The sequence below is a fragment of the Pseudophryne corroboree genome, chromosome 8 (assembly GCF_028390025.1).
Source record: "Pseudophryne corroboree isolate aPseCor3 chromosome 8, aPseCor3.hap2, whole genome shotgun sequence".
Classification (NCBI taxonomy): Eukaryota; Metazoa; Chordata; class Amphibia; order Anura; family Myobatrachidae; genus Pseudophryne; species Pseudophryne corroboree.
This window is the reverse complement of record NC_086451.1, coordinates 299,651,962-299,667,159: the sequence shown is the minus strand read 5'-3', so window position 1 is coordinate 299,667,159 and position 15,198 is coordinate 299,651,962.

Sequence of the window (15,198 nt, the reverse complement as noted above, 5' to 3'; positions counted from 1 at the left end):
AGGGGCGTGTGGCTGAAAACGCTACCGTTTCCGGAAAAAACGCAGGAGTGGCCGGGGAAACGGTGGGAGTGCCTGGGCGAACGCTGGGTGTGTTTGTGACGTCAACCAGGAACGACAAGCACTGAAATGATCGCACAGGCAGAGTAAGTCTGGAGCTACTCAGAAACTGCTAACTCGTTTGTAATCGCAATATTGCGCGTACGTCGGTCGCAATTTTAAGAAGCTAAGATTCACTCCCAGTAGGCGGCGGCTTAGCGTGTGTAACTCTGCTACATTCGCCTTGCGAGCGAACAACTCGGAATGAGGGCCACTGTACGCTATTTACGTATGAAGTACCGTAAGGGTACGCTCGTTGCGTAACAATCGCTTAGCCGTAGTCGAGACGCTCAAGCGTCACGTTCGCTCACGGCCAAGAGATCACGGGCAGGCACGCTATTGGCTGCTGACTAACTTAATGATTCACTATAGCGTAGCGGACGCTCGGGACCACGAGGAGATCACCAGCGGCGCTGACGCTCACAATGTTAAACCTTTGTATCTAAACCATAAACAGTGTATTGTGCAGTAAAACCTTAGTGCAGGCATTCCCAACCGCGGTCCTCAAGGCACACCAACAGTGCAGGTTTTAGTGATATCCAGGCTTCAGCACAGATGGTTAAATCAAAATAACTGAGGTACTAATTAAGTCACCTGTGTTCAAGCCTGGATATCACTAAAACCAGGACTGTTGGTGTGCCTTGAGGACCGAGGTTGGAAAATACTGCCTTAGTGTAATGATAGAGTGTAAATGCAACACAGTATAACCTTATTACCTTTAAAGCTGTTCTAGCGTCACCGACGCTCTGAGAATACTTAACACTATAAGAAATACACAGATACCGTGCTCAGGGTCCAACGCCTAATATATATATTATGAATGATATACTTGCAAAAGAATTAATACAAATACAAATCATACACTACAATATAACATAGACTACCTAACCAGATAACTACACAGGAAATACAATACAATTACTATTTAAGGGAAAATAAGAGAGAAAGAGGAGAAGAGAGAGAGAGAGAGAAATTGGCCCACAATAACAAGAAGATCAATATAGTTGCGGAGAAAAACTTACGCACAAAGGAAACGATCGCATGCGCCTCTGGACATCCAGCTCCCGATTTTCAGCAATGATAACCGTTGAAGAGTGAGAGCTGGATGTGATCGGCTTGTCTATTTATGCCCCACACACAATACAATTCAATGGTCCCTACAATCTCATTGTTCATTGGACACAGGAATTCCTCCTCGCATTATAACAAAAGGTCATAGGTTGATTCATACAGGTGGGCCGTGACTATTTCCAACAGCTCAGGTGGGAGGGAAACTGGGTTTCCCGCCGCATGGATAAGTAAGTGCAAATACAGTAAATGTTCATAAACTTCTTATGTCCATAACTATTCGCACGAGCGATTAATCCGCTTCAAACCAACACCGGAATATTGCTAATTAAATACTCTTCCGATGGGTACTAAACACCACTGTATTACTCCTGTCTGACCCTTCGTATCAAACAAAGAGGGATTTCTCTGTTCACGAACATTCTATATTAACCAAACTTTCAGAATCTATCAAAGGGACCATGATCTACAAAATACATTATATAGTGAAAATATGTAACGATTGAGTCGCACGCTACGATCACATAAACTCTACCGTAAATACGCATACCGTGCGCCTGCGGGTGCCCGCGACTGTGAGTATGCGCACGTACGGGAGAGCGTACGCATGCGCAGCACGGACCTGTGTGAGGTGCAAATATGGTAGTGTGCATAGAGATATTTTTCTGACTTTGACAGTCCACCCTTTGGCAGTCAACAATAACTGCCACGTTCTAAAACATTTCAAAAAGAGAAAAATATATGTCAGGGGTTAATACATTTACATGGTTGGGTAGGGGAGGAGAGGAGAAGGTAGGAAAAGGGTATGACCTAGTGAGATAGCAGAAGCATGTGTGTATGAATCCGTGCTTGGGGGTCATGTATCATCGTGCCGTACGTGTTTTAAATCAAGCTTCGAGGTATTGCGAAGTATACATTTGAATTCCTTCTTATCCCGTGGTACGGGTCTGTGGATGGGCTGTCAAACTTTACCGAGCTCTTTTCGGCTTTGGTTGTAACAAAATGGGGGAGCACATTTTAGTTGATGATACATGAATGGGGGAGATATGTGATTGCTGATATCTGTGCCTGTATTCCCTATCGACTATGTGTGTCATTACCTGAGGGTTGTAGAAATGAAGAAAAGACATAATTACGGTAAATGCGGTGGTATTCTATGTCAGGTAAATGTACATTCGTCGATTGAGGTCTTGTTTGGTGTCTGTTGAATGCAGTCTTCTTTGTGCTTTTGCCCATAAGGTGCGAGCAAAAGCTGTCAATGTCCATAGATTTACAAAAGTGTTGGGCTAGCGTAATTTTAAAATTTCTAGGGAAACTGGGGATCCATGGCATAGTTCATCAAAAATCTGTGTATCAGGTTGTCAAAACTTCTTCTTTAATCCCTCTGTTGCCTGTATATCGGCTCATCAAATTCCTCGTCCAAGTGGGTCTTTTTACCTTGGAGGAAACGGAAAAACAGGTGAAAGAAACGGACCGTAGAAATCGCATTTTCATCACATTATTGTTTCTACATTTGGGTCATAAATCAAGTCCATTGGAATTACAGTTTCCTCACTCCTTAAACTCATTACCCTAGTACGACAATTGCACCTCATTAAAGCCTGACCGCATCTACATATCAAACCAATCGTTATGATAACACCTAAGATACATAGGAGAAACTTCCCAACATCCATTATGACTCCTTGAGCCCAGTCTCCTAAACCAGAGAACCAATTTCGCGGGTTCAACCATGACACCCAACCAGTCAGCTCATTACCTACAGCAGCAAGAGTGAGATTGTGTCTCCTGCGAAATTCCCACTTCAGTTGGAGAATATCGTCCATCTTTTGGTCTATGACCTCGACCGGGTCCTCTGTGCTATTCGTAATATATGTGCAACATTTCACGCCGTATTGTGTTGCCAGTGTGACACAATATCCGCCTGTCACTGCTGTGAGGTAATTAAGAACCATTCTATGCTGTACCAGTTCTGTTTTATAAGCCTGAAGTTCTCTTCCAGTATACCTAAACGTGTCATCATACATTTCAGTGATATTATCTAACAAATTGGCGAGCGCAGATATGTATTTATAATTCAACACTCCTCTAGCGGTGCGAGTGATATCTAACGCGATTAGAAACTGAATCCCGGTGGATTCATGGATCATGTCAGAGGCCGGATGCTCTGTTCTTATTATCAGGTGCCGTTTAACTACGTGCTCGTAATGGGTGTGAGTATAAGGAGTTTGGGCAACACGGTGTATGTCTTTCATTTTGTCATGTGATACAGTCATTACTTCAGGCAGTACTTTTCCAATATAACACAATCCTTCAGAGTTTGGGGCAAGCCACTTATACACCTTTCTCCCGCATATGAAATATGCATCATCGGGGAGAACATATGGGACGGAGTAGGACATAACCATATTACACACCTTCCATGTGAAATCTCCTAACCCTAATTCTTCCATCTGCTTAGTACACGTATCAGGTTGTACGATATGTGCACAGTATCCTGGTGATACCTCTCCAACTCTCGTAATCCTATTTCCTAAGGTATACCTATACCGGAAAGATTTTCCTCTACTGGCTATGTGGCGTATAAGCTCTGTATCTGTAGGCATTCTATCTGCTCTATGCGAAAAGGTCATGGTTTGATTACTCCATGACACTTCCCAATTTCCTGGCTTTCGGGGATTGGAGATGTTAAAACATAATAGGGACCTATCCACATGGTATTGGTGGAGCTTCAAACTAGGAGGGCTGGAGATATTAAACCTCCTGTCCACCGGTCTCCCACCACTTAACTCAAGTACCTCCCCTAACGTTAAAGGAAATGGTACTAGCCCTGATTTGCTATGACCTTGAGGTACTTGAGAGCATACCCAACAATCTGTTTTATTTAACACACTACCCACTAAGGAGTGATAGTCACTCAATGGATGCCGGTCCATATGGATATTAAAACTGGATTGGCATTTCTTTATGCACCCATCCTCAATGACATTGTTACAGAGCCGACAGATACAGTTTTCTTCGGCTAACAATCCTTCACAATTCCTTCTATGGTCAATGCTATCGGATCGTTTTCTGATACTCGCCTTTGCTTGTTGATTATGTTGTTCTTGGAAAACTACGCCTCCATCTCTGTCATCAGAACCCATTCCAGAACCTCTCTCGACCTCCATGGTACTCTCGCCGGAACAGACTGCTCTGGTCAACATCATGGTCAACAGGAAAATCCGGATCACAGTCTCTTGGGGCAAGTCCATCTTGTAGGAGGAAACGGAGAAGAATGAGAAGGGGGAAAAAAAATAATTTGAGGGAGAGGGGATGGGAAGTTGGAGAAAAACAATAAAAGGGAACAGGGGATCGACAACTGCTTTTGGTCTTGTGATTTTCAATGCTCAGGTGCCGCCTCAATCCTCCTGGAACAGACACTCCAGTGATACAACCTCTACCGTCTGTTCCTTATCACGGGACCTCTCTGGATCAGCAACCTTCTTACAGTGGGACGAATGAACCCAAGTCTCTCTCTCAGCAACCTTCAATGCTGTAGTGCTAGTCAATAAGACCTGGTATGGTCCTTCCCATCTGTCAATAAGGCAACCTGAGCGTAGAAAATTCCGTATCATTACATAATCCCCAGGTTCAATGTCATGACAATTACTATCTGGTAAATCAGGAATCACTAACTTCAGATTATCATTTTGATTCCTTAACTGTTTACTCATGTTAATCAAGTATTTTACAGTCACTTCATTGTTACACTTCAAATCATCCTGAGGGTTAATCATAACATGCGGTTGTCGACCAAACAAGATTTCAAAGGGAGACAGATTAAGAGGGGACCTGGGAGTGGTTCTGATGCTGTACAGTACAATGGGTAAAGCTTCTGGCCATGTCAATCATGTCTCTGCCATCACTTTACTCAGTTTATTTTTAATAGTGCTGTTCACTCTTTCCACTTTCGCACTCGCCTGTGGACGGTATGGAGTGTGCAGCTTGCTATCAATTCCCATCAATTTACACATTCCTTGAAAGACATCACCTGTAAAATGGGTACCCCTATCACTTTCGATAATTCTAGGGATACCATATCTACATACAAATTCCTGCACAATTTTCTTAGCAGTAAACATAGCGGTATTTGTGGCCGCTGGAAATGCTTCGACCCAATTTGAGAAAACATCTATACAAACAAGTACATATTTCAAATTTCGACAAGGGGGTAATTGAATAAAGTCAATCTGTATTACCTGGAAAGGGCCGCCGGCAGGTGGGATATGAGATGGTTCTGTAGGTATTGCCTTTCCGATGTTCTTTCTCAGACAGGTAAGGCATGACATTGCCCTTTTACTCGCATGAGATGAAAATCCTGGGGCACACCAATATGCTCTTACCAACTTGCACATCCCTTCCTTGCCCAGATGAGTCAGCCCGTGGGCTGCCTCAGCTAAACATGGAAGGTATGCTCTGGGGGCCACTGGTTTACCGTGTCCATCCGTCCAGAGTCCTGAGGACTCCTGGCCATATCCTTTTGCCTTCCAGACTGCCTTTTCCTGTGTGGAACACAAATTTTGCATCTCACACAACTTCTGTGTGTTGATGGTATTAAATACCATCAGTTGTGTGGTGTCTGTCTGTCTGGGGGTAGCAGCTGCTAACTTAGCAGCTTCGTCTGCTCGGCTGTTACCAAGTGATACTGGGTCTTGGCTATATGTGTGTGCTTTACATTTGATAACAGCCACTCTGTCGGGTTCCTGTATCGCTGTTAGAAGCCTTTTTATATGAGCTGCATGCGCTACCGGTGTACCAGCTGCCGTCATGAAATTTCTGAGGCGCCATAGGGCTCCGAAATCATGGACTACCCCGAATGCGTATCTAGAATCGGTGTAGATATTGGCTGATTTGCCCTTAGCCAATTCACATGCTCTGGTTAGGGCGACCAGTTCAGCAACCTGGGCTGAGTGAGGTGGGCCTAGCGGTTCCGCTTCTATGGTGCCTTGGTCATCTACGACTGCGTATCCAGTACACAAGTCTCCCGAGTCTGACTGTCTATGACAACTACCGTCCGTGTAGAACGTAAGTTCTACATCTTCCAGTGGGTTGTCACTGATGTCAGGCCTTGCGGTAAAATTTTGGGTCAAATATTCCATACAATCATGTGTGTCTTCCTTTGTATTAAATCCTCCTTCCCCACCACTCTCATCCTCCACCCTTTGTGCCTGTCCAGGCACACCTGGGAGATATGTTGCAGGATTTAATGCACTGCATCTCCTTATGGTGATGTTTACAGGGGCCATTAGTGCCAATTCCCATCTTGTAAACCGCGCTGATGAGACGTGTCTGGTTTGGGCAGAATTTAACAAGGCTGACACTGCATGTGGTGTATGAATTGTGAGGTTGTGACCTAGCACGACGTCTTCGCTTTTCGTTACTAGCAATGCTATCGCAGCAACGCTTCGCAAGCATGTGGGGAGGGATCGCGCTACCGTATCTAGCTGAGCGCTGTAATATGCTACCGGCCTGCTGGCATCACCGTGCTTTTGGGTTAGTACGCCTGCCGCGCAACCAGCACTTTCTGTTCCGTATAGTTCAAAGGGTTTCCCATAGTCTGGCATACCTAATGCTGGTGCCTGCGTTAGGCACTGTTTAAGTCTCTCGAATGCTGTCTCGGACTCGCCTGTATGCGAAATCCGATCAGGTTTGTTTGAGGAGACCATCTCCTGCAAGGGTAACGCTAGAATGGAAAACCCTGGGATCCAGTTACGGCAATACCCACACATTCCTAAAAATGTTCTGATCTGTTGCTGGGTTTGTGGCAGAGTCATGTCTCTAATTGCTTGAATTCTATCAGCGGTCAGGTGTCTCAGTCCTTGTGTTAGACAGTGTCCCAAATATTTTACCTTAGTTTGGCATAATTGCAACTTGTCTTTGGAAACCTTGTGTCCTGTGTCTGAAAGGTGAAACAGGAGCTGTTTCGTATCCTTCAGGGATGCTTCCAATGAATCAGAACACAGTAGTAGATCATCCACGTACTGTATTAATACTGATCCACTCACTGGTTGGAAAGACTGTAAACAATCATGCAAAGCCTGAGAAAATATACTTGGGCTATCTATGAATCCTTGTGGAAATCGAGTCCATGTGTATTGGACTCCTCTGTATGTAAATGCAAACAAATATTGACTGTCAGGGTGCAGAGGTACCGAAAAGAAAGCGGAGCAGAGGTCAATAACAGTGAAAAATTTCGCAGTGGGAGGGATTTGCATTAGGATGACAGCTGGATTTGGCACTACGGGGAACTGACTCTCAACTATTTTGTTAATCCCCCTTAGATCCTGCACTAGCCGGTAACCCCTCCCCCCACTCTTTTTAACAGGGAAGATGGGACTATTGGCAGTGCTGGACGTTCTTACCAGAATGCCCTGTTGTAGCAAGCGCTCTATTATGGGATACACTCCTAACTCCGCCTCTGGCTTCAGAGGGTACTGTGGGATTTTTGGAGCTATCCTACCATCTTTTACTTGTACAACTACCGGAGCTACGTTTGCCATTAATCCAGTGTCCTGTCCATCTTTAGTCCAAAGTGACTCTGGTATCTGAGATGTCATTTCTTCTACTTGGGAGGGAGTCCTATTTGTCATAATGGTATGTGACATTAATTTTGACGGGGAGTCTAACATGTCTCGTACTTCCTGAGCGTGATTCTCAGGTATGTCCAAGAATACACCTTCAGGAGTACAATAAATGACGCACCCCATTTTACACAGTAAGTCTCTTCCCAGGAGATTAGTCGGTGCCGATGCAGCCAGCAAAAAGGAATGCTTGGTATGTAAAGGCCCTACTGTAATCTCGGCTGGTTTGCTAACAGGGTAGTGCTGGACTACTCCCGTTACCCCTATGGCTGGAATTGTCCTACCAGTGGTTCTCATGCCCACTGTCGAATTTATCACTGATTTGGCCGCCCCTGTGTCTACAAGAAAGTTTAATGATTTACCAGCTACATTGATTGCAATTTCTGGTTCACTTCCAAGGCTTGCAATCAATTTTACTGGCTGCAGATTACAGGTATGGCCACACCCCTATTGGGTATGGTGACCTCCCTGAATCCCGCTGGCAGCAACTACTTGTGATGGAGTTAATTGGGAGCTACCAGAGGCTTGCCAGTCTCTGTTCGGGGGATATCTTTTTGTTTCCCCTGCATGTGGCTCATAACTCCGTTTCTGCAGACCCTGATCCCAATGTCGTGTGTCGTGTCGTTGTCTAGGGGGTTGGTATGAGTTTCGTGAATTCTTCACTCTACAATCTCGTGCCATGTGTCCCTGTTTATGACAAGAATAACAAGTAACCACATTTGACTTACCCACAGGGTTTGGTGATATAAACAAAGGCTGCCTTGTGGTCAGGGCCTGTATACTTACTGCCATTAACTTATCACCTTGTTGTTCCCTGTGTCTGGTGATGTTCCTATCGTGATCAATAGCAGCCTCTCTCAAAGTAGCCACAGACAGACCTCGCCAACATGGTTGTGTGGTCTGTACCCTAGTCTTCAATGACTCTTTTAAACCATCCATCAGTACCGATACTGCTACTTCTCGATGGTTTATGTTTGTTTTAATGTCCTCTATGCCTGTGTATTTTGCCATTTCTGATAATGCTCTGTGAAAATACTCTGCAGCTGTTTCTGACTCCTTCTGTTTAATGGAGAATATTTTGTTCCATTTAACTACGGCTGGGAAATACTCCTTTAACTGTAAACTTATTCTTTTTACATTGTCTTTGTTGTACACTTCTGTAAGAGGTACATCCTGATCTAATCCACAGTCAGCTAAAAATTGAGCTGCGTCGACATTGGAGGGTAAACATGCTCTCAGCAATATCTGCCAGTCTTTATTGTTGGGCTCTACAGTGTTACCTAGGTCTCTGATGTATTTTTGGCTGGCAACTAAGTCTTTTCTAGGGTCAGGGAATTCAGACACTATGGTCCTTAATTCCATTCGGGAAAATGGGCTGTACATGGCAATGTTCCTAACAGGAGTGACTCCTGAAGTGTCTGTTTTCCCATTTGGAACTACTATTACCTTAACAGGATTAACTCTAACAACCTCATTCTGTGTAGATTCTACAGGCTGTGGTGAAATAGTTTCAGCATAGTGTATGGTGCCGTACTTACCCGTTGATACGACCTCACCTATCCCTCCGCTAGGGGCCTTTGTTACTAATCTCGGGGGTGGAGCTGTGCCTACTGTGGTCTCTGCTATGGTGGCTGCTAGAGAGAGCGCTGAAATTGTTGCCGATTCGTCCTCTTGATCACACTCCTGAGGAAAGTTCAAAACAGGGTACAACTTGCACGGGTTAATACTTGCATTGGTTAATTGGTTAACATTATCTTTAACATTTACACAGTTGCTAAGTGTTTGTGTGTTACACCTTAGTGCGTCATTCTCCGCAACCAATTTTTCTCCCGATATATATGGTGGCGGTGGGGCCGTGGCTATCAGTTTTCTGATCGAGCCAGATCCCGCCGCCTGAGCCAATCCTCTCTGTATGTCACCCTCCTGTTGCCACAACTGTAAATAATCATAATGCTTGATTCGTCTCTTTGCTGATTTAATGAGACATATCCTTCTCCTTAAATTCGTTAACACTTCTGTGCTGAAGCTACCTACTCTTGGGAATTTCTCCCCGTCATGTACTGTCATTCTCTCCCATTCATCACATAAAGCTTCTGTGTGACTTCCGTATTTCTCACACATTACGTACCTTGCCGACCCGACTGGTCGGTTCACTGAATCAACCCGAACCGAGGTTGATCGCCCCCTACCTGAACAAGTGGCCCCCATAGTTCGAAGGTGTTGCTTTATTCAGCCAACCCTTACGCAAACCAAAATGTTCAAAATAGGCTGACGGTGGCGGTTTACCGAGTACCCCACTCACTCGCCCACGCCGACCAATACGACCTGATCACACTGATATAGTGCTGGCGTACTCGACCCAGGGCCCCTGCGACCTGAACCTCTATTTACTGGAACCTGTGAGGGTGATCCGAAGAACACTTACTCTTTCCAGTAACTATTGGTTGTTGGATAGTTCCTGAGTGAGCAGCGAACCTCCCTTAAAATAAAAAAAATTACACAAATCACGTTAGAATGTACAAATAGCGTTTATGACCTTCGTACACAAATAGTACCGGTCAGGTTTACTAATGCACACAATTACGTGCGGTACAATCGTTCAGCACATAAGCAACTAATCTTATGTACGGAGCGACCAGTGGAATCGAAAATTACGGCTGCGAATTCCTTCAGCCAGAGCTTGTATGGCCTATATGGGTGTTGCACCAACCCTTTCTTGGTGTTGTGCCTGTGGACTGTATAGCGGACTTCCTTGTCTGCTGTACCTGAACCTGCTGGTCTGCTATGACCTCCTGGTCTGTTACAGTATGACCTCCTGGTCTGCTACACTCTAATGCTCAAATTGTATGTTTTAACCAGGGATGCCTCCCTAGCCACCATGTACGTCACTTACACGCATGTACCTCACGAGAACTCGACTTTTCTTGTGGTTCAACCTCAAAAATTGTAAAAACAAACACTCACTCACCACATATACACTTTTGTTTTTATTTCTATTTCTGCGCAGAAATTTTCTTTAGACCAGATGTGTTACCAATTAGGAGAAGGATCTGTTAATTTAAATTTTGAATGTTAAAATAGATTTGCGCGATTTATCGCCTTGCGTTATTTACCGCGTTGCGCTATTTATCGCGTTGAAAAAAAAAAATTAACACTTGTGATTTGAGTTACGTGGGCGTACCCGTACGCTCCGTTGCGTAATATACGCTGCGTGCGTCGGCCCTTGGGTTGCGTACGCAAGTCTCAGTCCTTTGTTAGAGACACGTGTACGCAAAGCAAAGATCCACCGTAACACAATTTATACGTTTATCAATGTAGATGATCCTTTATCATCTACCGCGCACCACACTGACTTCGCCTTGTCTCTCAGGCACAGCTGTGTTTGTCTATACTTTAACTATATTACCTTTTTACTCTTAAACTATAAAATAGCAGCAAATCTCTCTTAGCACGTTTATCAACTATAAAACTGGCAAACAGGAGAGTGATATACGAAAATACACAAATGAAAAAAAAGAAATGCAGATATGTGTGCATGCGTGTGTACGCAAGACAGAAAAATAAAGTTTTAAAAGAGACTAGCGTGTTGTTCTTACCTCCGGTTCCCGGATTCCTTCAGCACCCTTTACTAAGAGAAGCAGACGCTTATCCAAACAGCACTACGAGGAATATGATCTCCCGCCCTTTGCTGATGGATAATGTCTGCTGAAATTACCTAGTGCAGATGTGTGAAGGACAGGACGAGCCCGCAATTGATAAAGCTAAATATTTATCTTATATAATACCCTTTATGAGGTCTAAGAACACTGTACGCTATTTACGTATGAAGTACCGTAAGGGTACGCTCGTTGCGTAACAATCGCTTAGCCGTAGTCGAGACGCTCAAGCGTCACGTTCGCTCACGGCCAAGAGATCACGGGCAGGCACGCTATTGGCTGCTGACTAACTTAATGATTCGCTATAGCGTAGCGGACGCTCGGGACCACGAGGAGATCACCAGCGGCGCTGACGCTCACAATGTTTAACCTTTGTATCTAAACCATAAACAGTGTATTGTGCAGTAAAACCTTAGTGTAATGATAGAGTGTAAATGCAACACAGTATAACCTTATTACCTTTAAAGCTGTTCTAGCGTCACCGACGCTCTGAGAATACTTAACACTATAAGAAATACACAGATACCGTGCTCAGGGTCTAACGCCTAATATATATATTATGAATGATATACTTGCAAAAGAATTAATACAAATACAAATCATACACTACAATATAACATAGACTACCTAACCAGATAACTACACAGGAAATACAATACAATTACTATTTAAGGGAAAATAAGAAAGAAAGAGGAGAAGAGAGAGAGAGAGAGAAATTGGCCCACAATAACAAGAAGATCAATATAGTTGCGGAGAAAAACTTACGCACAAAGGAAACGATCGCATGCGCCTCTGGACATCCAGCTCCCGATTTTCAGCAATGATAACCGTTGAAGAGTGAGAGCTGGATGTGATCGGCTTGTCTATTTATGCCCCACACACAATACAATTCAATGGTCCCTACAATCTCATTGTTCATTGGACACAGGAATTCCTCCTCGCATTATAACAAAAGGTCATAGGTTGATTCATACAGGTGGGCCGTGACTATTTCCAACAGCTCAGGTGGGAGGGAAACTGGGTTTCCCGCCGCATGGATAAGTAAGTGCAAATGCAGTAAATGTTCATAAACTTCTTATGTCCATAACTATTCGCACGAGCGATTAATCCGCTTCAAACCAACACCGGAATATTGCTAATTAAATACTCTTCCGATGGGTACTAAACACCACTGTATTACTCCTGTCTGACCCTTCGTATCAAACAAAGAGGGATTTCTCTGTTCACGAACATTCTATATTAACCAAACTTTCAGAATCTATCAAAGGGACCATGATCTACAAAATACATTATATAGTGAAAATATGTAACGATTGAGTCGCACGCTACGATCACATAAACTCTACCGTAAATACGCATACCGTGCGCCTGCGGGTGCCCGCGACTGTGAGTATGCGCACGTACGGGAGAGCGTACGCATGCGCAGCACGGACCTGTGTGAGGTGCAAATATGGTAGTGTGCATAGAGATATTTTTCTGACTTTGACAGGGCATTGTATAAGAAGCGCCACCTCACATGCACCGAAGCCGCACGCAAATGTACTTGCCCCTTCCATCGTGCCCCCCCTATCATTTTCTTCTGGATCCGCCCCTGTGTCCAGGTGTGGGTCCCCTCCTCTTCCGAGTCCCGTAGCCGGCAGCCGCAGCAGAGCTGTCAGCTGTCTCTGAAAAAATGGCCGCCACACCATTTTTTCGGATATTTGCACATGCGCTGTAGACTCCTGCAGTGTGCCAGAGTCTCTAGCGCTCAGACAGAGCGCTAACAGCGCTGCTGCTGGCTACGGGACGGGAGAGGAGGGGGCCCACACCCGGAGACTGCACACAGGTCCCCTCCTCTCTAGATACGCCCCTGCAGAGGACAGTTATAAGTTAATAGTGAACATTTGGTAATTTATGTATTGTCAGCTTGAACAGATACCTCGGGTCCCTATCAGGAAGACAGTTTGTAAGGTTGCCATGGGGAACCCGTGTACGGTCCTGAATTTGGTAGATTGCTGACACAGCACTGATTATATCTGTGTTCAGGCCTGCCGCTGCTGCTGGTACCATAAAAGCATGAGATCCAGAGATTAACACATGGGATGGGCAGCAGGCTAGATTGGTGGTTCTCGACTCTAATCCTAAAGTTTAATTATGTAGGCCAGCCTGAAACTGCTAGGTAATTTGACTACATCTCCCAACATATTCTGCTGTATTATACTTCTATAGGCCAACGCAGGGCCGGTGCTAGGGTGTTCAGCGCCCCCCCCTGCAAACTATAAAATTGCGCCCTCCCATATTCCGTTGGCGTGCGCCGGGAAAAGGGGTGTGGTCTCACAACTAAGGGGCATGGCCACACAATAGTACCCCCATTTAAAATTACGCCACAATGTAGCACAATCTTATTAATCTTATACGTAATGCCCCACCCGTAGTAGTAGCGTCCTTATATGTAATGCACCCCAGTAGTAGTAGCATCCTTATACATAATGCACTCACAGTAGTAGTAGCATCCTTATACATAATGCCCCCCAGTAGTAGTAGCATCCTTATACGTAGTGCCCCCCCAGTAGTAGTAGCATCCTTATACGTAATGCCCCCCCAGTAGTAGTAGCATCCTTATACATAATGCACCCAGAGTAGTAGTAGCATCCTTATACGTAGTGCACCCCCAGTAGTAGACGCGTCCTTATATACGTAATGCCCCCCATAAGTAGTAGAAGCGTCCTTATACGTAGTGCACCCCCAGTAGTAGACGCGTCCTTATATACGTAATGCCCCCCCCAGTAGAAGCGTCCTTATACGTAGTGCACCCCCAGTAGTAGAAGCGTCCTTGTACGTAATTCCCCCCTAGTAGTAGTAGCGTCCTTATACGTAATGCCCCCTCCCCACAGTACTAGTAGCGTCCTTATACGTAATGGTCCCCCCAGTATTAGCATCTTTACATGTAATGCCCCCCCCCCCTGTAGTAGTAGCGTCCTTATGCATAATGCCCCACCAGTAGTAGCATCCTTATACGTAATGCCCCTCTAGTAGTGGTAGCATTGTTATACGTAATGCCCCCCGAGTAATAGTAGCGTCCTTATATATAATGCCCCCAAGTAGTAGTAGCGTTCTTATACGTAATGCTCCCCCCAGCAGTAGTAGCGTCCTTATACGTAGTGCACCCCCAGTAGTAAAAGCATCCTTATACGTAATTCCCCATAATAGTAGTATCGTCCATATACGTAATGCCCCACAGTAGTAGTAGCGTCCTTATACATAATGCACCCCCAGTAGAAGCCTCCTTATATGCAATTCCCCCGTAGTACTAGTAGCGTCCTTATAAGTAATGCCCCCCCTAGCAGTAGTAGCGTTGTTACGCGTAATGCCCCCCCTGTAGTAGCGTCCTTATACGTAATGCACCCTCCCAGTAGTAGTAGCGTCCTTGCATGTAATGGCCTCCCCCAGTAGTAGCGTCATTATACGTAATGCCCCCCTCCCCAGTACTAGCGTCCATAAAGTGCGCGTACGCAGACATACCTCACACACACAATTCACACATATATACACACACATACACACCCACCCACCATATGCACACATACACACTCACCATACACACACACACCACTTACCTAAGCCAGTCTCCCTCTGTACTGCAGCCTGGTCAGTGTAGCTCCGCCCCTTCTGTCCCGTTTAGCCCCGCCCCTTTCGATCCGTTTAGCTCCGCCCCCTTCTGTCCCGTACTCAGCCGCTGTCACACGGGGAGGGGAGGCAGGAGGTTTTTGTTTCTG